At 43.3% G+C, this 24,785-nt stretch overlaps 1 protein-coding gene across 3 annotated transcripts in view; it reads right to left on the bottom strand.

Annotated features, from left to right (window-relative positions):
• The window catches only part of nek6 (NIMA-related kinase 6), a 339,425-nt gene that overhangs the window by 195,556 nt on the left and 119,084 nt on the right, over positions 1 to 24,785 (bottom strand). The gene's annotated exons all lie outside the window — the stretch shown is intronic.

The following is a 24,785-nucleotide window of genomic DNA, read 5'->3' as shown; positions in this document are numbered from 1 at the left end:
CAAGATAGAGATAGAACTGGCTTAGAGAGAGGTAAGATACAGGTCCTACAGTGGCACATTCTGACTTAAACTTGAACAGTTATAGGTAATTGTTTACTTGCTGGATTTCCATCTAATCAGTTGCGTAAGCAGTTTAAACTTAAATATTGATAATGAAATCGAAACAGAGACTTGAATGAGAAATATGTGCACATACACAGACCTATGCTCACAAACTTAATTGAGATTTTTGAAGAAGTAACAAAGAGGATTGATGAGGGCAGAGCGGTAGATGTGGCTGAGTGCAGGTTCATAGCTCCTTGAAAGTGGAGTCGCAGGTAGATAGGATAGTGAAGAAGGTATTTGGTATTCTTTTCTTTATTGGTCAGAGTATTGAGTACAGGAGTTGGGAGGTCATGTTGCGGCTGTACAGGACATTGGTTAGGCCGTTGTTGGAATATTGCGTGCAATTCTGGTCTTCATCTTACAGAAAGAGGTTGTGAAACTTGAAAGGGTCCAGAAAAGATTTACAAGGATGTTGCCAGAGTTGGAGGATTTGAGCTACAGGGAGAGGCTCGGGCTGTTTTCCCTGGAGTGTCGGAGGCTGAGGGGTGACCTTATAGAGGTTTATAAAATCATGAGAGGAATGGATAGGATAAATAGACACAGTCTTATCCCTGGGGTGGGGTAGACCAGCACTAGTGGGCATAGGTTTAGGGTGACAGGGGAAAGATATAAAAGGGACCTAAGGGGCAACTTTTTCCCACAGAGGGTGGTACGTGTATGGAATGAGTTGCCAGAGGAAGTGGTGGAGGCTGCTACAATTGTGACATTTAAAAAGCATTTAAAAGGTATATGAATAGGAAGGATTTAGAGGGATATGGGCCAGGTGCTGGCAGGTGGGACTAGATTGGATTGGGATATCTGGTTGGCATGGACGAGTTGGACCGAAGGGTCTGTTTCTATGCTATACATCTCTATGACTCTATTATAATATCCAGCAAAATATATAAAAGCAAAATACAAATACTGGACAGAACCTTCCCAGGCTCCAAATGGCATGGGTTATAGCAAGGAATCTGTGATAACACACTGGTTGTTGATTGAGGCTTTTCTCAATGAAAGGAGTAACAAGTCCAACAGAATTCAGGAGGCGGCCACTCAGCCCTTCCAGCCTGCACCACCTTCCAAAAAGATCATGGCTGCTCTGATTTAACATCAGCTCCACATCCCTGCATCTCCCTGATAATCTTTCATCCTCTCAGTAATCAAGAATCCACCTACTTCCTGCCTTAAAAACATTTAAAGGTTTTGCGTTCACTGCATCTTAAGGAAGGGAATCCAATGAAAATTGCAACTCTCTGAAAGAAAAATAAATTTCCTCATCTCGGTCTTAAATGAGTGAGCTGTTATTATTAAACTATGATTCTCGATTCTCCCAGACAAGGACAGCAGCCTTCAGCTGTCCGTGGGAAACACACTGCGTGTGCTGCAACCAAATGGCCAGGGATCTCTCTGAGGGGCCACAGCAAAGTTCTCCAGTGAGTTAAGGGGGACTGCTGTTAGCCAAGCACTCTCAATAAAGTCAATCCAGGTAAATGGTCATTCACAGTCCAGGGACTTGGGTCAGTCGTCTGTGTGGAGTGGCCCAATACAGTCCAAAAAGTGGGCTACAGTCAGTCCTGTGTGTCAGTGGAATGAGTGAGTGTGAGTGTGTCTGTGTGCGTCAGATAGAGAGATAGAGAGAGATAGAGAGTGAGAGAGTGAGAGAGAGAGAGAAAGAAAGAGAGTGTTTGCGTGTGTGTGTGTCTTGTGGGGAGGCGGGGGGGAAGCCTGAGATGTGGAGGAGGCAAGGACAGTTACAGGCAAGGGGGGAAACTCAATATAAAAGGGAGAGAGCGGGTTGTCCAAGATTTGCCATGGGATGTCACAGGAGGCAGAAAGGATGCTAGAGAGTCACCATTACCTTGGCCTCAATAGGGGAAGTCTGCAGCACATGGAGGAGAGGGGGGGGGGGGGCGGGGGTAGGTGGAAATCAGTTTGAGGTTGTGGATGGGAACATATGTGGCACTCAGTTGTGGTAGACTGTCCAGGGAGAACTAGGTAGCAAGGACCATTGAAATCCTGGGGAGAGAGCTGATCGTCCTCTCATGGTGTGCGTTGCAACTCGCATTGCCTTCATGATTCGAATGGAGAATGTAGCCTGGAAGCTGTTTTCTTTTTATTCATTCATGGGATGTGGGCATAACTGGCAAGACAGCACTTACTGCCCATCCCTAATTGTCCAGAGGGCAGTTAAGAGTTAACCCTATTGCTGTGGGTCTGGAGTCACATGTAGGCCAAACCAGGCAAGAATGGCAGTTTCCTTCTTGAAAGAACATTCCGGAACCAGATGTGTTTTTCTGACAATTGACAATGGATTCATGGCCAACATTAGACTCTTAATTCCAGATTTGTGTTGGATTTGAATCTCCACCACTTCTTGTGGCAGAATTTAAATGTGACCCCCAGAACATGGATCTCTGGATAAAGAGTCCAACAATAATACCTCTCAGCCATTGCCTCTCCGTGAAGATATTAGCAGACGACTGCTTATTCTGGTCGCAGACATCCTGCTATTCGAATGGAGGTATCAAAGTATATAGAATAAACAAGCTAAGTACAGCCTTTAGTTAACAGAGGGCAGGCCATGAAATACTTGTCCCTGAATGTCGACAGAAGTCATTTGTATCTATACTCTAACTGGCAATGGAACTGTAGTGAAGGCAAAACCAAAAGGCCATTGATGAGAAGTAAGTTAATCAAAATGTGTGAAAAGTGCTCAGAATTTCTGAATTTCTCATTAATTCAATTTTAACCAATTTAACCTACATATGGGAAGAAATTGAGTTAACGTTCAGGTTGACATGATAGCACTGACACTGAATCTGACTACACCACCTATTATGGGCATGCACTTGCCTTCTAGCACTGTGGGTAATATTAGGATGATGCTATTTCTGTCAGCCTTACATTGAGAAGAGGCAAGCCATGCTGGGATCTTCCCATATGGCTGGCAGGATAACGCTGAGCTTGTAAAAGTTATTTAATTTCTTTTTGCTTTAGTAATTCACTGAAGGTTTCATTTCTAAATTGGTCTAAGTATACAGTGGAAAGCAACTGATTCTCAGTCTGTGCATCTGTGATGCCTGAGGTGGTGCTCTGAGCCAGCACGAGACCCCCCCGCAGGTTTACCGCAGCGACTAGCCTTCATGTATGGCTATATGAACAAGATACACTTGGGGAGACCTGGAGACTCTTAAGCACAGTTTTAGCCCAAGCTCAGCACTAGATTTCCTTCAACGCTTCAGTTTTTTTTAATAATGTTATTTAATTCAGCTGCATAATAATCAGCAACGAGACATCTTTTCTTGTCATTTTCTCCATTAAATCAGATTTCTGTAGCTCAGTGAACTATTCTTTTCTGCCCCTCCCCCAACGTCTGAAAATTAATGCCTCCTACACAGCTTGCAATGCTGTGCACAGATATTAATTCAAAGGCAGCAGAGTAGCAAAGAAAATCAGCAAAACCTGTTGAATAATGCATGTATTAACCTTTTGTATGTAATGAATGAAACATTGAACTTAATGGGTTTTTTTTTTGCAAAGTATTTGTTTTATCTTCTGCTCGCCCTTTAGCCCACTGCAGCCATATGCAACAAGCCTGCCTCCTCTCAGCTCTCTGCCATTGCCTTCCAACCAAGAGCGAGGAAGTGCTTCACAGCACTTAGGAATTTTCTTTCAGTGCCTCTTCCTTCCGTATGAGGAAGTGCATTGCCTCTGCTCAAGGCCAATTCATAGCAGTTCAGGATTTTCCCATGTCTGAACCATTCCACAGAATCTTGGAGCTGCAACTCTGTGAAGCAAGCATTTTCTGATACATCCACCATGACTTACAATGAGTATTGCACCATTCATCCTGTCATGGATAAAATAGGCCTTTACTTTGTGAATGGTGCTATGTAACAGAAAGCTTATTGACCAGTCAGGAGGGAAGAAATTGGCTCATGCAAACCTACTGGCACCAACTGGCTGAGAGAATGATCCAAGTGCCAGATTGGACAGGTCAGAAGGGCCTGACTGAAACAGGACCTGGGGTGGTCACTGCGTCAGAGGCCAATGGTACTGGATTGCTTGGCAATGTGTGGACATGGTGCCATCACAACTGGAAAATGTACCATCCTGTGTAGGTTTCCATCACTGTTTGAGATAAAAGGGCCAGTTACAAATGAGTAATGATGAGGTAGGAAACAAAAATATAAACGTACCTTTGGTCTGCGTGCCAGTTAGTTTGAGGCTCTTCCAAACATGGAAAAGAACATGCAGAGGTCTCTGCTCGTACTTCATGGAGTTAAGATTTCATTAAGACACAAAATGTCAGATAAAAAGCCACCTGACCCCAGTGGCTAGGGCAGTGAAAAATCAGGCAGTCAGACATAAAATCAGTCAGCTGCCCTACTCAAGCCTCAGTGAAGTTAAGCCAGTGAATTGTGTAGAACTGACATGTTAGGAGGGAGGTGGGGAGAGGCAATTCTGAGGAAGATAATGGGGGCCAGCAATATCTTTGGATGGTGCTGGGGAGTGGCGAGGAACATAAGACATACCATTTTGGAAGGAGACTGCAGTAAGGCAGAGTTATTCACCAGTACATCTGGTTCTCTCAGTCAGGACAGTCCAGTTTCAAGAAGATAATTATAGAATTATACAGCAAGGATAACTATGACAATGACTCTATAAGTTGTCCTGTATACGTGTTAAAGAGTTAACACTATTTCAGGCAGTCAGCTTTGGGAAAGACACTCTTTGGTTTAACGAAACTTGTTGGTCTTACAGTGCAAAGCATTGACTTCAACAGAGTGTTGCAGACTGGCACATTCTACGGTCCAGGAGTACCCGAGGGTCACACTAAAGTCTGGGGCAGCTGCCACCAAGATACAGTGGGAAAATCCATCTAAGGTCTTTCTGCCAAAGTACAATGGCAGACCATTCAGTTATCAGACCATCTCGGTATCTCATAAGTATGAAACATAGTCCTGTATAACTGATAAATACCTTGGGTTCTTCTTCAACTGCAGGGATTGCCAAATTCCCATGTCTGCTTGTGCTTCAGGTGCAAAGGCGGTACAGATTCAGTCATGATGTGTGTTCCTAAAGGGTTTTTATGAATTAAGTATATTTTTAAATATTTAATATTTCAAAATAACACTATTTCAGGACCCTAGATGTTCAGATTTGAGCTTTTTTCACTATGGCAGTGCTGCATTTCTGGCTAGGAATACATGCATGCACTCTGTTTGCAATTTTAGATTCTAAGGCACCCATTGTATAGCTAGGCAGTTCCAACTTCATTCTAGTTCATGGCATTTAATACCCTCACATTATTACAGGGAGGAATTAGTTTTAAAACATAATGTTTTCCCATTCAAAGAACATAATAAATAAAAGGATTTTTTTGAGTGGTGGGGGAGTTGGAGCTGGTGGAATGTCTCACTGATGTAAACAAAAAGGAGCTTGTAAATAAGATCAGTCTCTGGAACAGGGACCTTGGTTTTTTCCCTTTTGTGACTCTGACAGCATAAGAGGGAACTCAAAGATGAAATAAAAACAGGACAACATTCACAAATACAGGGGGTCCCTGAATACAAACATCCAACTTATGAATGCAATTTCATACAAGGATGAATTTTAAAAACCTGACAGATAAACATTTTCTGTATTTATGAATGGTTGCTTTATATTGTCCTGCATTGATGTGTACAAATTGACTTGCGAATGGACTCAAGATTGGAACACGTTCACAACACGGGTGGTGGGGGTGACTGTAAATATTTAGTTACTGTAAATCAACAGAGAGGGAGGAGTACATTTCCTCAATTGAAGGTGTCAATGTTGGTCCCCACAATCATACTGAATGACAGAGCAGTTCCAAAGGGCTGACTCCTGCTCCTATTTCTTATGTTCCTTATATGTCACTGCGATGTCTTTGCATGGTTTGCTATTTATATCAAGCTCTCCAAAGCACCATTTCATTTGCTTTATTCAATTATATAAAGCAGCGATTTGCATTATTGAAAAAATGCTTGGAGGTTCACTCATGGACTAGCTTACATGAAGGAGTGCTATTGTAACATACAACAGCACGACCTACATCTACAGGTGTACAAGTGTCAGGCTTCAGGTTAACAAAAAGAACTGCCAGCTCACAATGTTGCATTGTAAAAACAGTTGTTACTTACTCCACTGCTAGAAACCCCATTTTAAATTTGAACAAAAGACCTCCTTGAATAGTACAGATCCATACAAGTGTTCACTGCCCCAACTAGTTTAGCCCAGGCAGCTGAAGCTCATTTTGCTTTCCATCCAATGTAGAAAAACATATTAGAAATTTAAATTATTTTTTAAAAATCCACCAAAATTGTCATAAAAAAACAATATGAAAAAGAAAAGCACATTCATAACTGGCTAAATGTTAGTAATTTTGTGAAAGCTTTTACAGTTGCTCGATGGCTGAACCCTATTACAATTGTCATTTTTGTCTAGTCTGCTTTTCTCGCTTCAATTTTGAGAAACACTATTTCAAAGACAAACATATTGTCTTCCTCTGTATTTGATCCATCACCTAATAACTGTGTCCCACTGAAGTAGAGCTCAACAGCTTGAGGCAACAACATGAATATAAAGTATAAATATTAATAAAAGCAACTTTGAACAGTATGCCCAAGGGTGGCTGGCAGTACATGACTGCAAAAAGTTACAATTAAAATTCACCCATCTCCAGTTACTGGCACGATGCCCACGCTTCTTAAAGCAGTAAATATTTATTCATACAGTCAAGAGCAGTCTGCTCCATCACAGATTATTTTACAAGCAGACAAAACCTGAAGCAATTAACACAGCTCATGTCACCCAGCATAACAGTTTCAGTGGCACTTTTAAGGATAATTTAGACATCCAGTAATGTGCCAAGATTTTGACTGAAAACACTACATGTCACCCAACCAATTTGCACAAACCATTGTAAATTACAAACCATTAAATGTAATTATATAAAGAGAGCAAAGGTCCTTAACTTACAAAGACCACAGGTGTCATGTCGTTCACACAAGTGAAAGAATATCATGAAGGAACCATTAATATTTCAATGTTCTCAATATTCTACAATTAATAGAAAATAAATTCTGGAATTGATGTGATGAGTGGGTATTACTTTTCACTACTATACCTTCCCCTCTCCTTTGTGTGTTTAGCAACGATTCTCTTCCAATATCTGTAGTTACACAAACCATTACAGTCCATTTAGACTTATTCGTTATCAATTTATTTTAGGTTTACAACCAGTTCAAAAAGGTATAAGTAACTCACAGTCAGATTGACCACAATAGCAATGTGTACCCTGGTTTCAGATGGCAATATCTGGGCTTTGCTGACATTTGTAACAGATCGCTGCCCTTTTACCTGGACAGATGCACTCAAATGGAAGGGCAACAATCCCCTTAGACTGTGCCTCTAATGGGAGCAGGGTGATGAATGACTCTGGTTATTAACTGTAGCAATGTCCAAATGCAGTCTGAAACCCTGAAGCAGAATCGTTTCACTTGCAACAGGCTCCTGCTACAAAACTGCCTTCAAATGTTCTACAGATTCTACAGATGTTAATGTTTCCTCAAAGACACCAAAATGGAAGAGTTGAAGGAAAGTAAACCATTCTCTGGCACAAATGAAATGGATGAAATGAAGATAATTTGTTGGGATAATGTGTTGGGAGCAGGGTTGCCATCTGGAGCTGGAGGCATTCGTTGGCACTGCTTGATGTGGAATAGCAATTTGTTCAACCTTCTAAAATGGTTCCCACAGTTTAGGAAACACATCAGATCACGCTGCTGTATTTCCAGTCTGGTCATTTCAGGCAGGACACTATAGAATAGCAGTAGTGAATTGGCTGGTGAATATTTATTCCATGAATGGATAAGTCCACGGGGTAAAAGTTCTTCCAGACATGAAGTAAGCATAACAATAAAATAAGCCTTCCATTTCAAAGTGGACACACTTCCAATGTTCTCCTTTTAGGAGATGGAATTAAGTTCTCATCAGACGTACCCATCACTGCCATCCCCAGTCGCCCTCAAACAAACCAAGGCTGATAACTAGTCAGAGAGTAGTGGCTCAGCTTCCTCAATAAATGTACTTTCTAACTGATAGTGGTTTTAAACAGACATGATGGAGAAGGCTTTACCTCTAGGCATACAGTGTTTAATGCAGGACAGCAAGTTGGCAGAGCATTGCCCTTCATTGGGTGGGTGGGTGGGTGGGATGGAGAAGAGTCATCAGCCTATACACTTGATCAGTGTCTAATGACTGTTGCAGGAAAATATCAGCTTGAAGTCAGCAATTTAGAACAAGGGCAGGGACCATTCAGTCCGGCAGGGGTTATTATAAAAAACTTGAAAGGGTTCAGAAAAGATTTACAAGGATGTTGCCAGCATTGGTGGATTTGAGCTAAAGGAAGAGGTTGAATAGGCTGGGGCTGTTTTCCCTGGAGCGTCAGAGGCTGAGGGGTGAATTTATAGAGGTTTATAAAATCATGAGGGGCATGGATAGGGTAAATAGACAAAGTCTTTTTCCTGGGGTGGGGGAGTGCAGACCTAAAGGGCATAGGTTTAGGGTGAGAGGGGAAAGATATAAAAGAGACCTAAGGGGCAACGTTTTCCACACAGAAGGTGGTATGTGTATGGAAGGAGCTGCCAGAGGAAGTAGCAGAGGAGAGTAGAATTGCAACATTTAGAACATAGAACATAGAACATAGAACAATACAGCACAGAACAGGCCCTTCGGCCCACGATGTTGTGCCGAACTTCTATCCTAGATTAAGCACCCATCCATGTACCTATCCAAATGCCGCTTAAAGGTCGCCAATGAATCTGACTCTACCACTCCCACGGGCAGCGCATTCCATGCCCCCACCACTCTCTGGGTGAAGAACCCACCCCTGACATCTCCCCTATACCATCCACCCTTCACCTTAAATTTATGTCCCCTTGTAACACTCTGTTGTACCCGGGGAAAAAGTTTCTGACTGTCTACTCTATCTATTCCTCTGATCATCTTATAAACCTCTATCAAGTCACCCCTCATCCTTCGCCGTTCCAACGAGAAAAGGCCGAGAACTCTCAACCTATCCTCGTATGACCTACTCTCCATTCCAGGCAACATCCTGGTAAATCTTCTCTGCACCCTCTCCAAAGCTTCCACATCTTTCCTAAAGTGAGGCGACCAGAACTGCACACAGTACTCCAAATGTGGCCTAACCAAAGTCCTGTACAGCTGCAACATCACCTCACGACTCTTGAATTCAATCCCTCTGCTAATGAACGATAATACTCCATAGGCCTTCTTACAAACTCTATCCACCTGAGTGGCAACCTTCAAAGATCTATGTACATAGACCCCAAGATCCCTCTGTTCCTCCACCTGACCAAGAACCCTACCATTAACCCTGTATTCCGCATTCTTATTTGTTCTTCCAAAATGGACAACTTCACACTTGGCAGGGTTGAACTCCATCTGCCACTCCTCAGCCCAGCTCTGCATCATATCTAAGTCCTTCTGCAGCCGACAACAGCCCTCCTCACTGTCCACAACTCCACCTATCTTTGTATCATCTGCAAATTTACTGACCCACCCTTCGACTCCCTCATCTAAGTCATTAATAAAAATTACAAACAGCAGAGGACCCAGAACTGATCCCTGCGGAACTCCACTTGTAACTGGACTCCATGCTGAATATTTACCATCTACCACCACTCTCTGACTTCGACCGGTTAGCCAGTTTTCTATCCAATTGGCCAAATTTCCCTCTATCCCATGCCTCCTGACTTTCCGCATAAGCCTACCATGGGGAACCTTATCAAATGCCTTACTAAAATCCATGTACACTACATCCACTGCTCTACCCTCATCCACATGCTTGGTCACCTCCTCGAAGAATTCAATAAGACTTGTAAGGCAAGACCTACCCTTCACAAATCCGTGCTGGCTGTCCCTAATCAAGCAGTGCCGTTCCAGATACTCGTAAATCCTATCCCTCAGTACCCTTTCCATTACTTTGCCTACCACAGAAGTAAGACTAACTGGCCTGTAATTCCCGGGGTTATCCCTATTCCCTTTTTTGAACAGGGGCACAACATTCGCTACTCTCCAGTCCCCTGGTACCACCCCCGTTGCCAGTGAAGACGAGAAGATCATTGCCAACGGTACTGCAATTTCCTCTCTTGCTTCCCACATAATCCTAGGATATATCCCGTCAGGCCCGGGGGACTTGTCTATCCTCAAGTTGTTCAAAATGTCCAACACATCTTCCTTCCTAACAGATATCTCTTCTAGCTTATCAGTCCGTTTCACACTCTCCTCTTCAACAATACAGTCCCTCTCGTTCGTAAATACTGAAGAGAAGTACTTGTTCAAGACCTCTCCTATCTCTTCCGACTCAATACACAGTCTCCCACCACTGTCCTTGATCGGACCTACCCTCGTTCTCGTCATTCTCAGGTTTCTCACATACGCATAGAATGCCTTGGGGTTATCCTTGATCCTATCCGCCAGGGATTTTTCATGCCCTCTCTTAGCTCTCCTAATCCCTTTCTTCAGGTCCCTTCTGGCTATCCTGTATCCCTCCACTGCTCTGTCTGAACCTTGTTTCCTCAACCTTATGTAAGCCTCCTTCTTCCTCTTTACTAGACATTCAACCTCCCTCGTCAACCAAGGCTCCCTCACACGACCATTTCTTTCCTGCCTGATCGGTACATACATATCAAGGACACGTCGTATCTGCTCCTTGAGAAAGTCCCACATTTCCACCACATCCTTCCCTGACAGCCTATGCTCCCAACGTATGCTCCTCAAATCCTGTCTTACAGCATCGTAATTTCCCTTCCCCCAATTGTAAAAACTTCCTTGTTGTGTGCACCTATCCCTCTCCATAACCAAGGTGAAAGTGACAGAATTGTGGTCGCCATCACCAAAATGTTCACCCACTAACAAGCCCACCACTTGTCCCGGTTCGTTACCGAGTACCAAATCCAATATGGCCTCCCCTCTGGTTGGACAATCTACATACTGCGTTAGAAAAGCTTCCTGGACACACTGCACAAACACCGCCCCATCCAATCTACTTGATCTAAAGAGCTTCCAATCAATATTTGGGAAGTTGAAGTCGCCCATGACTACGACCCTGTGGCTTCTGCACCTTTCCAAAATCTGTTTCCCAATCTGTTTCTCCACATCTTTGCTGCTATTGGGGGGCCTATAATAAACACCCAACAAGGTGACTGCACCTTTCCTATTTCTGACTTCAGCCCATACTACCTCCAGAGGCAGATCTCCCTCAAACTTCCTTTCTGCAGCCGTTATACCATTTCTAATTAGCAATGCCACCCCCCCTCCTTTTTTACCACCCTCCCTAATCTTACTGAAACATCTGTAACCAGGAACCTCCAACAGCCATTCCTGTCCCTCATCTATCCATGTTTCCGTGATGGCTACAACATCGTAGTCCCAGGTACCGATCCATGCCTTAAGTTCACCCACCTTATTTCTGATACTCCTTGCATTGAAGTATACGCACTTGAGCCCATCTCTGTGTCCGTAAGTAGTCCCTGTCAGTGCTACCTTCTCCACAGCCTCCCTACAGTCTTGGACATCCTGACACACAGCTAGCTTACTTGCTGGACTACAAGTCCGGATCCCATCCCCCTGCCAAATTAGTTTAAACCCCCCCGAAGAGTGCTAGCAAACCTACCCCCCAGGATATTGGTGCCCTTCTGGTTCAGGTGCAACCCGTCCTGTTTATACAGGTCCCACCTTCCCCAGAATGCAGTCCAATTGTCCAAATATCTGAAGCCCTCCCTCCTACACCATCCTTGCAGCCACGTGTTCAACTGCACTCTCTCCCTATGCTTTGCCTCTCTGTCACGTGGCACCGGCAACAACCCAGAGATGACGACTCTGTCTGTCCTAGCTTTTAGCTTCCAGCCTAACTCCTTGAGCTCTTGAATGACCTCCCCACCCCTCTTCCTACCTATGTCGTTGGTGCCAATGTGTACCATCTGGATGGGTTTAAAAGGCATCTGGATGGGTTCATGAATATGAAGGGTTTGGAGGGATATGGGCCGGGTGCTGGCAGGTGGGACTAGATTGGGTTGAGATATCTGGTCAGCATGGACGGGTTGGACCGAAGGGTCTGTTTCCATGCTGTACATCTCTATGACTCTTGGATTCTAATCCTGCTTTCTCCCATCATCTTGCTGCATCCTCAACTCCACGTATTTATCGAACTTTCCCTTCAAAGATGTAATGGCCTCTCCTCCACCACTCCCTCCGGCATATTTTGACATTTTGGTTCCTGACCAGTGATGTGGCCATCCCAGCCTCAGCTGCCCGGGAATTTGAGAATCCAAATTTCCAGGGAAGTTGGGTGTGAGAGAGAAATGTCAGAACCTATGAGCAGATTTGTCAGAGCGAAGTGGGCTGCAGTTACCGCGAGGAAAGTGAGGCATTAGATGTCGGGTCATAATCATGAAAAGTGGGGATGCCACAGCAGTGGCAGTCTGGATCACTCTGGGTGCATACTTACTTGTATCGGGTTATGTAGGAGAAATGGCATAGAACAGGCTATTCAATACACCCAGTCCATGTGGTGCTTATGGTCCACTTAAGCCTTTTCCCATTTTTCCTCCTCCTCCCCCCCCCCCCCCCCCCCCCCCCCACCCCCCCACCACCACCCAATTCTAGCCCAGCTTCCCATAAATGTAACAATATTAGTTGCGTCATTTCTCCTTCACTTGTGGGACATTAGCATCATTGACTGGGCCAGCGTTTGTTACCCGTCACTAGTAACCCTTAAGAAGATGGTGGCTTTAACAATCCCATGTGGCTAAAGGCTGCACTATGTAGGGTAGCAATTGGGTCCCCTTTATTCCAACCAGATTTCTAGAGTCTCATCACCTGAAACTGACTTGGATGCACAAGACAGGACCCCGTTTATTGCCTGCACTGAAAGGACGTTAAGGCTAATGACCTTATCTTGAAGTTTTTCCAACCTGCTAACGCCAGGCAAAAAAAAGAGTAAGCATTGACCTCAATGGCAGGACAGCTCCTGCTATAGAATCTATAGAGTCATATCGCATAAAGCTGCAAGATTGTGAAGCTCCATTCTGACACCCCACAGTAATTTCGCTTGTTACACTTACTGGCCAGTTCACACTATTGGCAGTTGACGGAGATTCTGAGAGTAACCAATACCAGCAGAACAATACCCTGGCAAATAAAATCTGCAATTTCATCACAGGCAGCAGAAAATAAAAAAGAAAACATCGGAATGGAGCATTTATTATGAATTATTCCATATTCAGTACGGTTGCCCAAAACGTCCCTTTTGTTGTCAAGGAGATGGGGGCAACATGGGGGAAGAGGCTGAGTGTGGGACAGAGTGTTTGGGGGAGCACTAGGGAAGGGGCTGAAGATTAGGAAATGCTGACATTCTTTCAATGATGAATGGCAAGCTTCTGACAATTTTGTAAAAGCTAAAGTAGGGAAGTGTGGCGAACAACATGTTCCATATACTAATTTGTGCACAAGGAAAACAAATATTAGAAAATGCAACTGAAATCCTGCTGAAGGTGTTGAAGGAGGGTTAATTCAGAATGATTACGGGTAACAAGGATAAATTATATTGCTAAATAGCATCAATTTAATCATACATTGGGTTCAGGATTTCAAAACATGAGTGACAGCCCTTTCCAAGCCCTCGCCTGGTATGAACACAGCCACAGATTTGGATAATTGTGATAGAAGACTTCACTATTCCACCTTCACAAATACTGAATTCATCCCATTGTTCCAAACTCCCAGTCAGACATCATTGAAAAGATAAAGGTGCAGTTATCATCTCTGTGACTCAAAAATTACTTAGCCATTTCAGACAACAAAGTACACTCCCCAAAGTACTCCAAAAAGTACACTTGAAATATTGCCTTATTGTTTACATCGTGCATTGACAGCCCAACCTCTCCACACTCCCACAGTTATGATGAAAGGTATAATACTGGGCAAGGTTTGGATACATTGAATATGAATGCCATCCTTTTGTCACATAACTCAACAATACAGATAATAGTTTTGTTTTAATCTCAATTTATTTTTAATCTGATTTCCTTCTTGAAGAAGAACATAGATTAAGCATCCACTTTAATAATTTAATTAAATTATTTGACAAGTTCACAAGATGAATGGAGGCACGTCAATAAGAATATAACATATCAGTAATATATCACAACCACCTGAAGGAGCAACACTCTGAAAGCTAGTGCTTTCAAATAAACCCATTGGACTATAAGCTGGTGTTGTGTGATCTTTAACTATATCAGTAGTATTTCCCTACCTCTACACTAGGAGGCCAAGATTTAAAGTCCCATCTACTACAGAGGTGCGTAATGACATCTCTATGTATTTTGATTATAAAACATCTATAACATATCAGCCAAGAGATTTAATATTTTACTCCTTGATGTTTGGTTATGGTAGAAAAAATTGATTAATGCTTTGAGTTGACATCCTGGCACTTTTCCTCTGGGAGTGAAATTGTTGCCTTGGTACACAGGCCAAACCTCACAAGTGAACAGGGTAGCTAGCCAGTGACAAAAAAAAACTATGGCCAAGCTTCTACAGGGTGGTAATTGGGGGTGGAACATTTGGGGCAAACCCACCTCCAGTGGCTTCAGAATTTAAGGTCCCAATGGAGCTAAATGTCTGCAACTCTGGCTTCCAAGGTCCCCCTTCATGATGTGGTGTCAGTTAGCTAGACAGCTGGTTTGTGATGGAGAGTGATGCCAACAGTCTGGGTTCAATTCCTGCAGGTTACCATGAAGGACTCTTCTTCTCAACCTCTCCCCTTGCCTGAGGCATGGTGACCCACATGCTAAACAAGCACCAGTTGTCTCTTTCTTTCAAATGAGAGAGCAGCCCTACGGTTTGGAAGACTACTTTATCTTTACCTTTAAATTGACGGACAACTGGAGACCTGGCAGCTCTTCAGTCCAGTACCATTAATCCAAGCCTGCCAGCTATTACCAGGCAGCCTTTATCCCTAGATGGCACAGTGCCCATCCATTGCTGGTAGCCACTTGCAGTGGGAAGAGGTCTTCAAGTTTCCCTTCAGTCATTTAAGAGCTTCAGAATGTCCCATGGATGAGCAGGTAGCCTACCCTATATTCTGTGACTGGTAAAATGCCAATCAATGACCACAGCATCTCCATACCAATCCAACTCACTTTAACATCCTCCATCTGCTCTGGGGGAGGAGACATGGCACCTGGAAAACTCCAATCAATAGATCGCTTTCTGAGAACCACAGATATTTTCCAGACACTGATTTTCTCCATCTTTTGGGATTTTCTCAAACTCTGACCATGTTTTGAGATGTAAAAGGTCAGAGTTGCCTCGTGAGTCAAGAAAATCTGTACCAGCCAAACAATAGCAAACAGCCCAGAACAGATGCATTAATTATTTGAGTCAATGTAAGGTTTTTACTGAGTTCTGCTTATCACTGTTACCCTGGGAAGGTCATGGTAATGATTCTGAGGCTGTGTTGCCAAGTAGAGTGGTCTGCTGGCTCTTAGAGCTCTGCTACAATCACTGGATTCCAATAATTGCTTCAATGCTGTTCTTCTTTTGGGACTGTATGTGAAATTTAAAACAGTGTGGTCCTTTACTGTCTAACTTTATAATGAAGGATGCCACTCGCTTCTAGACTGAACTGAAGATTCACAATCCTCCTGTAGATATTTGAAATGTATTTGTGGTACAGAGGATAGCGACACAAATTATACTTAAACAGAAGTGAAAAAAGGGAAACATTAATCTGCCAGTTCTTTCATTCAGAAACATAATTACAAGTTCAAACCTTACTTCTAAGTAACTGCTGTGTGATGTCAAAAGTGACCCACGGGCATAGAGTTTAGATTAAGAATAATATTGAAGCTATCAGTGCTCAGTGTTTAGATGGAAATTGGACAGAAATGTCCAGTATTCCCACACACTGACACAAAGGCATACACCATGCAGAAATGCACACATACACAAAGACACACTCACAAAGACACACACACACACACAAAAACACACAGCTAAAAATGGAAATCAGCAAGTTGTTGTCAAAGTTGTTCTGCTCTCCCACAAACTGTGGTCTGTCAATATCACATTGAGAGACTTGGTATAAACCACATGTCAGGGCATGAAGTATAGTACTTACCCACAAGTTACCCATAAAATAGGAAAAGTTTGACTTGCCCATTTAAACATCGGTGTAATCATTGGCTAACAACTCTCTGGTCCTGAAAATTTACTCTTTCCAAGTTCAATGTCATTGGTTGAAAATTTATTTTTAGAAATTATTCTTCTGTTTTTTTCTTCCTGTCGTTTCTGGATTTCTCCTAAACTCACTTCCTCTCACTTGTTCCATCTTCTGTCTGTCATTTTACAATAAATTAAATATTCGTACTCATGCCTGCTGCTTTAGATTGTGCATGCCTTAGTAAGGATTTTTTCAAACTGATTAATTTACAGGCCGGATTATTTTTCTCTCTCTCTCACACACACACATACACATCCGCAACATACTTGAAAGAATCACTGTTAATTGGAAGTTACTAACAAAAATCAAGTCTGTGGGCAGCTAGAAGTATAATTAATAGAGACAATTATTGTTTCAATTCTGACCACAAAATCCAGGGCAATATTTCTCAGCAAACCACGTCTTGCAGTTGCTGCAGTAGCATGGAATTTCCTGTCCCACTACCCCAAATAGTGAGCTCCTGATCAGAGGCAGTATTTTTTTCTCCAACTCATCTCGAGAACTGAAATCCAGATGACCCCAAAAAGCATGACAAGGTGATTTCATTTCACTCAGAGTATGTGCGAAAATTGTCTGTCATTAATCTGCACTCGGTTTTGACAAAGTGGAAACTCTTGCTCATTGTCTCCGCTCAGCTTTCATCAGAAAAATCCCAGAAGGTTAAAGAAAAGATCTCACAGGAAGGGGAAATCTCTGCGTTAGACTGTGTTACTACTTTTACTGCTTGGTGCGATACAGGTCAGGATCTGTTCATCTGTCTTTGAGCGATCACTGTGATGCAGATTGAAACATGCAGCTCTCTCCCACGTGTATTAGGAGTTTTGTTAGTGTAATAAAAAAAATTGTTGAAAGACTGGGAAGTATTTTATTTAGATCATTTTTCTCTTTCTCATGTTATTTTAAATTTATTGCTGCAGCCTAGTTATTGATGATCTGCCTCTTAATTAGCCTGCAAACACCAGGAGCTCTGGTTGGCTTCTTCAGAATATATTAAACTGACCTCAAGTTAATAAGAAGATTGTTGAAAAGGGCTTCTTTTTAACAAAACGTCAGCAAAATTATAAAACAAATGATCCAGCAACATAGCAAACAAAGTCGTAATCAAGATCACAACAAGCAAAACTTTGCAGCAAGAATGCTTTTGCTAATATTTGGTCTTATTTAATATGTATATCCAGAGTGAGCAGAGTTTATATTTCCAATTTAATGATGCCACTTGCTCCCTTGCCAGTCATGTTATTTTGTTAGCAATTAACATTTCAGTATTTGTTATGCTGCAATTGAGGACAGGGCTGATTAAGGCAGAGTCGAGTATGTAGATAATTCAAGATCAGAATTTCAAGAACAAATGGCACTGACTTTGACAGAACTAAATGAGGCTACTCCATCCATCGCCCTATACCAGTTCTCTGGAATAGATATCTACCTCAGTCTGTTAATACTATTTCCCAGCTCCCTTTTTGTTTCTTTACTTCTTAAAATATTATTGTACGAACACATTCTGCTGCCATCAGTATTCTGGTAAGCTATAAATTTCAGTCCAAGTCTAACATTTCAGTGACAGTCTGGAATTGTGCCCTCTGTTCCTGAGTCACCAACCAGAAGCATAAGTTCATTACCCAAGGTACGTCATCAAAACATTTCAAATTTGAGCAGCTCCATTGTACTTCCTCTTAACACTCTCATAATTCATATGAAAACATCCCGGAATACACAATAACCCCTCCCAATTAAACTTTTTCATCCTTGAATCCCTCCTGCAACTCCTCAATGTCCTTGACATTTTTGTGATAAGGAATCTCCAAACTGGACACAACATTACAGCCTTTTTCCTTTCATCTGATTAGGCAGGAACTGTGGACTAGACAATGATTTGGCAATGCTCTTTGCTTTTGTATTTTTACTGCTATTCAAAAAAAAATCTAGTATTGTGTGTGTCTTTCTACAGCTTCCCTATTTTCTTTTCCTATGTTTAGAGATTGGTGTATTTGGATTGTTAAGGAGACCACTTAGCCCTCTAGCTCTTTCTGGTCTTTCAGATCATGACTGATCAGTACCATAACTCTATTTACTCACCTTTGATCCATTTCTTGATACCTGCAAACACTGAAGAATCTTTTGACATCTCTCTGGCCTTCTATCCATTATTGTCTATATGCTGTCCTCACTCTTTCTACCAAAATGCACTGTATTCCTGAAAAGATTCTGCCTCTTTCTAACAAACTAGTAATTACGCATTGGACTTCAAAGAATCTTTATTAAACGCCTACACAAACACATCTAACACTGATTGGGACTATGTGTATTAGGATGGACAAGGATACATCACATAACAAACAGTTTTATGTATTTATTTCCTTTGTGCCAATGGCTGCTGTTTTCAATTATCAACAAATGAATGTCTGTTTAGCAAATGCAAGCAGATATCCAGCATCTCACAGAAATCTTTATAAACATAAAACATATCCATTCATTGAGGAGGAGAAAGTGAGGACTGCAGATGCTGGAGATCAGAGCTGAAAAATGTGTTGCTGGAAAAGTGCAGCAGGTCAGGCAGCATCCAAGGAGCAGGAGAACCGACGTTTCGAGCGTAAGCCCTTCTTCAGGAAGGGCTTATCCATTCATTGAGCCAAACCTACCTTGTTCCTATTTCTTATGATTATGCATGTATATTCTAGGATAGAAACCCACATAAAATCAAATTCAACCTAAGGTTGTTAGATTTTAACCATTAGCATTCTGGTTAGCAACCTAACGGTTTAAATCAAACTTCATTCTAAGAAATTAGCATTGAACCTTGTAATTCACAAATATCGTGACTTTATTAGATAACCTTCTTTGTAGGCAAGTAAAATGAGAAATCTTAGGAATAAGACAAAGTATAGAAAGACACCAAGGGAGAGGTATTCTGGGATTTATGTCAGGCTTGCTGCTTACAATAGCAAAAAGCTGAGGCTTAAGGCTGCCTGGAAATCTGTGAGAGAGAGAATGGAATGCAGATGTTTCTCTCTCTCTCAACAAGGTAAGGAACAATGGCATATAAAAGCATTTAGATACAATGGTACATACAAATGGCCAATGCTCACATGCAATGTTAGCAACAGGCACATCAGCTATTCTTGTTGGGTCAAGGAAGGTATCTTCACACGCTTCATTAAAGATGACTTGAGCCTATTTGTGAAACACACAGGAAAACCCAACGTACTTTGGACAAGCTTGCTTCTTCCTTTACACAGAGCTTGCCACTCCACTCAAGTATACTTCTTCTCTTGGCTGGCTTTTCTTGACCTGTATTTTTAGATTTTTTCCAAGAGATATTCTAACATAACCTTGAAGCATGTCAGACTTGAATCCTGTCTCAGAGCACCACAAGAACTCTTCATATGTATCTTTTTAACATAAGATGTAATCCAGGCATTTATCATAGATCGTCTCAATTTTCATGCTGAGTATAGGCCCTAACAGGTCCTATATTATTATTCAGTCCCCATTTTTCTACTTCTGTTCTAGTAGAAAGAACTATTTGATAGATAGTTTTAGTCAACCAGTTCAGATGTGTCCTTGCATACTCCAGGAGTGAGGAGGACTTGAGCATGGGCCTCCTCGTTCATTACCAGACACTACCGCTGTGCCACAAGAGCCTCTTAGATGCAACTATGTTACATGTGCATTTTAAAATAACCAATTAAAAACACTAGCTCACTTTGTTACCTTTAACTCGTCAGTATTTAGCAATCTATCAATAAAATTAGATAGTAGCCCACAGGAATAAAGATGATAAATCTATCAGATGGACCTTACACTGTGATGAGGATTCATCTTACAACATGGAGCCAAATGGTGGCGATCCCATTTATCCGCATCCCACAGAATGCTGGATATCTGAAGGTTCTTCAGACTCAACTTCGAGATGACTGCCCGTGCACAGAGCCAGCGGGGGAAAGAGATGAACGTTCAGAAATCCTGCAGAAGAGAACCACGTGGCAAGGCTCTATAAAACAGAATCTCAGCCAAAGAATAAAAAGCACTTCCCACACAGTAAGACAGGCACAGCAGTGAGCTAGCAACCCCGTGGAGCTGGAACAGGAGTCAAACCTTAATGGCTCAAGATTGCACTGGGTGCCAAGAAACTGTATCTTTTTAGTCAAGTCCAGAGAGTGCATGGATACCGGAGGCTCCATGTGTAAAGTTAAAATCTCTCATGGGCAAGAGGAAATTTCCAAAACAACAAGGTGCAGTTTACAAGCTGGGAAGCTAGAAATGAGTAAAGTACTTGGAGTTCAGACTGAGCGTCACCACCACAGCAACACACACCACATGACATGGCAACCGTAAGAGACATAAAAGACCACAGAAGCAACTTACAATGAGACCATTGATCTGGGAATGTTAAAAAGCCAGAACTAAAAGGGATAGAGGGGCATATTAGAAGCTTAAACAGACAAAAGTCTCCTGGAAGAAGAAAGTCGGGAGACAACTGAAGCCACAGAAAAGGCATGATTTCCATTATTTCAGCCACACAGATGGCTGGATTCTTCCAGGGAAAAACAGTGAATGAATGGGGATTATTAGTCATACACAAACGATGCAAATTGTCTAGGGAAATCAGGTAAAGGATCAGGATTCTTCTATGGAGCCACAAAGGGCAGGATTGATTTATTAAAGCCGGTGAAGAGAACAGCAAACCATAACGCATCAAGATTCATTTAGTGAAGCCAACAGGAACAGGAATCATGCACTTCTCTTTCAAACTCCTTGCCACAGAGTGCTCTGGGGGCAGGAAGCTTGTACATGTTTAAGGCTGAGGTAGGTAGATTCTCAATCAGTAAAAGAATCAAGGATTACTGGGAGCAGGTAGGAGTGTGGATGTGAGGAATGTCAGATCAGCCATGATCGTATTGAATGGCACAGCAGGCCCGAGGGATCAAATGACGACCTCCTGTTCCTTTCTCTTCTGGTCAGCACGGTGGCTCAGTGGTTAACACTGCTGCCTCACAGTGGCAGAGATTTTGATTCTAGACTTGGGCAACTGTGTGTAGAGTTTGCACATCCGCCCTGGGCCTGCATAGGTTTCCTCCCACACTCCAAAGATGCGCAGGTTAGGTGAATTGGCCATGCTAAATTGCCCACAATGATCATGGATGTGTAGGCTAGTTGCGCTAGTCAGGGTAAATGTAGAGTCATAGGGTAGGGGAATGGGTCTGGATGAGTTATTGTTCATAGGGTCGGTGTGGACCTGTTCGGCCTAATGGCCTGTTTCCACACTGTAGGGATTCTGTGATTCTTCTTTAAGACATGAATGGGATTCATCCACAAAAACAGCAAAAAAGCTGCTCACAGTTGGCAGAAATCCTCTATTCTACCTGTAAAAAGGCGAGAATTCTCCATTTTGACTGCAAAAGAGCAGGAAAGACTTCCAGTATAACAGTACACATAAGCAGCATTGATATACCACAGTACAATAGTACACATTAGCAGTCAAGATTAGAGTGGTGCTGGAAAAGCACAGCAGGTCAGGCAGCACCCGAGGAGCAGGAAAATCAACATTTCGGGAAAAAGCCCTTCATCAGGAATGAGGCAGGGAGCCTCTGTAGTGGTGCTCTGGTTTCCTCCCACAGTCCAAAGCTGTGCAGGTCAGGTGAATTGGCCATGGTTAATTGCCCCATATAGTGTGAGGTGCATTAGTCAGAGAGGGGTGGGTTACTCTGCGGAGGGTCGGTGTGGACTGTTTGGGCTGAACAGCCTGTTTCCACTCTGTAGGCAATCGAATCTAATCTAAGACTTCAATGGAGGAGCAGGCAGAGGATGAAAGCGGAGCTTACATCAGAGCATTGCAAGAGGGAAGAGCCACTAGTTATCTTGGTCTCCATGCCACTGGGCTTTGACCCCTGTCAGTCAAGGTCCACGTAGTGACTGTCTGTGCACCAGCTTCCCCACATCAAAACATGTCACATAGAGTCACCCTCCCAAGGCACTGGTCCTACTTCCATCCTGGACACAAGTCCTATGGTGATCAGCTAGTGGCAGAGAGGGCAGGACTGGGTTAGCGGGAAGCCCCTAGTCACAAATGGACACGTTGGATGAGGGTGTCAGATCCCAATGTCTTGCTCCTGGATGAGGCAGATAGAGCATTTCAGCAGCTCCGCTCACCATTGGGCAGCCCTGTTTAGGATCACTGCGGTGAGTGGAACTGGAAAGGCTGCCCTAAAAATAGCCTGAAAAATGTGTTGCTGGAAAAGCGCAGCAGGTCAGGCAGCATCAAAGGAGAAGGAGAATCGATGTTTCGGGCATAAGCTCTTCTTCAGGAATGAGGAAGGTGTGCCAAGCAGGCTAAGATAAAAGGTAGGGAGGAGGGACTTGGGGGAGGGGCATTGAGAATGCAATAGGTGGAAGGAGGTTAAGGTGAGGGTGATAGACCAGAGAGGGGGTGGGGGCGGAGAAGATTGCAGGTCAAGAAGGCGGTGCTGAGTTCGAGGGTTGGGACTGAGAGAAGGTGGGTGGAGAGGAAATGTGGAAACTGGAGAAATCTGCATTCCTCTCTTGTGGTTGGAAGGTTCCTAGGCGGAAGAGGAGGCGCTCTTCCTCCAGGCGTCGTGTTGCCATGGTCTGGTGATGGAGGAGGCCAAGGACCTGCATGCCCTTGGCGGAGTGGGAGGGGGAGTTAAAGTGTTCAGCCACAGGGCGGTTGGGTTGGTTGGTGGTCCGGGTGTCCCAGAGGTGTTCTCTGAAACGTTCCGCAAGTAGGCGGCCTGTCTCCCCAATGTAGCCTGCCTCAAAACCCCTGACTGGGTTACCGCGTCCAGACGGATCGCCCACATGCAGTCAGAAATGAAGAATAATCAACTTGGGAACCTGGAATGTAAGAACCCTGAAGGACCCAGCTAACAGTAACTGACTCGAGAGGAGAAGTGCGATTGTAGCCAGAGAACTGAAGAGATGTCAAATCGACCTCACTGCTCTTTAGGAAACCCACCTTACAGATGAAGGGCAACTGAAGGAGGTGAAAGGTAGTTACACCTTCTTCTGGAAAGGGCAGGTTGGTCATGAGCCAACAATTGACGGTGTTGGATTCGTAATTCAGAACTAACTCATCGGTTACCTCTTCTTCACCCAGAGAGTGGTGGGTGTGTGGAATGCTCTGCCCCAGAAGGCTGTGGAGGCCAAGTCTCTGGATGCTTTCAAGAAAGAGTTGGAGAGAGCTCTTAAAGATAGTGGAATCAAGGGTTATGGGGATAAGGCAGGAACAGGATACTGATTGAGGATGATCAACCATGATCATAATGAATGGTGGTGCTGGCTCGAAGGGCAGAATGGCCTACGCCTGCACCTATTGCCTATTGTCTATTGAACTTCCCATGGGGATCAATGACTGACTCATGACAAGCCGCCTAATGCTCACCAACAACCAGATAGCCACAGTGTGATCACTTTTGCCCCTTGACTTCAAAAGAGGAAGTAAAGGACGCTTTCTATGCCAACCTTGACACACTCTGTAATCAAGAAATTCCCCAAGGAGGGGAAGATAATTCTTCTTGGAGACTTTCCATGCGAGGGTTGGTTGAGACCACATCCTTTGGAATGGCACCACGGGAAAGGAAGGGAAGGTATTGGCTACAACAACTCCAATGGAGTCCTTCGCACAAAATACACGGAGTACAATCTCACCATTTCAGGCACACTCTTCCATCAGATAAACAAATTCAAAGCATCTTGGATGCACCCACACTCAAAACAAAGGCATCTCATAGACTATGTCATTGTTCACTCCAGGGACCATTGGGACGTCAATGTTACCAGGGCTATGATCGGCCGGACTGATCACCACCTTATCTGTTCCACAATGTCCATCAGACTACAGAGAAAGAAGAAGGGTCAGAAGAAGCAGGCCTGGCCAAGATTCAACATTGAGAGTCTGGGTTACACAGTCACTATTCAACAACTACAGGCCTCACTTGCTAAAAGGAACCTACCCTGGGAATACCCAGAGGAACTAAGGAAATATTGGAGTCTGCTTAAATTGACCATTCTCAGTAAAATATGGACTGGTTTGATGAGAATGACATGGAAATTGAACAGGAAAAAAGTGAGGACTGCAGATGCCGGAGATCAGAGTCGAACGCGTGGTGCTGGAAAAGCAGAGCAGGTCAGGCAGCATCCGAGGAGAAGCAGAATCAACGTTTTGGGCAAAATCCTCAGGAAGGGCTTTTGCCTGAAACATCGATTCTCCTGATCCTCAGATGCTGCCTGACCTGCTGTGCTTTTCCAACACCACACTCTCGATGGAAATTGAACAACTCATCTCCAAGAAAAGGACAGCCTTCTGTGACTGGCAGAATGACAATGGGGCTGATGCCAAAGCTAA

Source organism: Chiloscyllium punctatum, chromosome 49 (assembly GCF_047496795.1).
Source record: "Chiloscyllium punctatum isolate Juve2018m chromosome 49, sChiPun1.3, whole genome shotgun sequence".
In the NCBI taxonomy this organism is placed as follows: Eukaryota; Metazoa; Chordata; class Chondrichthyes; order Orectolobiformes; family Hemiscylliidae; genus Chiloscyllium; species Chiloscyllium punctatum.
Note: the sequence above shows the minus strand (reverse complement) of the source record. Positions and strands in the feature narration are given on the sequence as shown.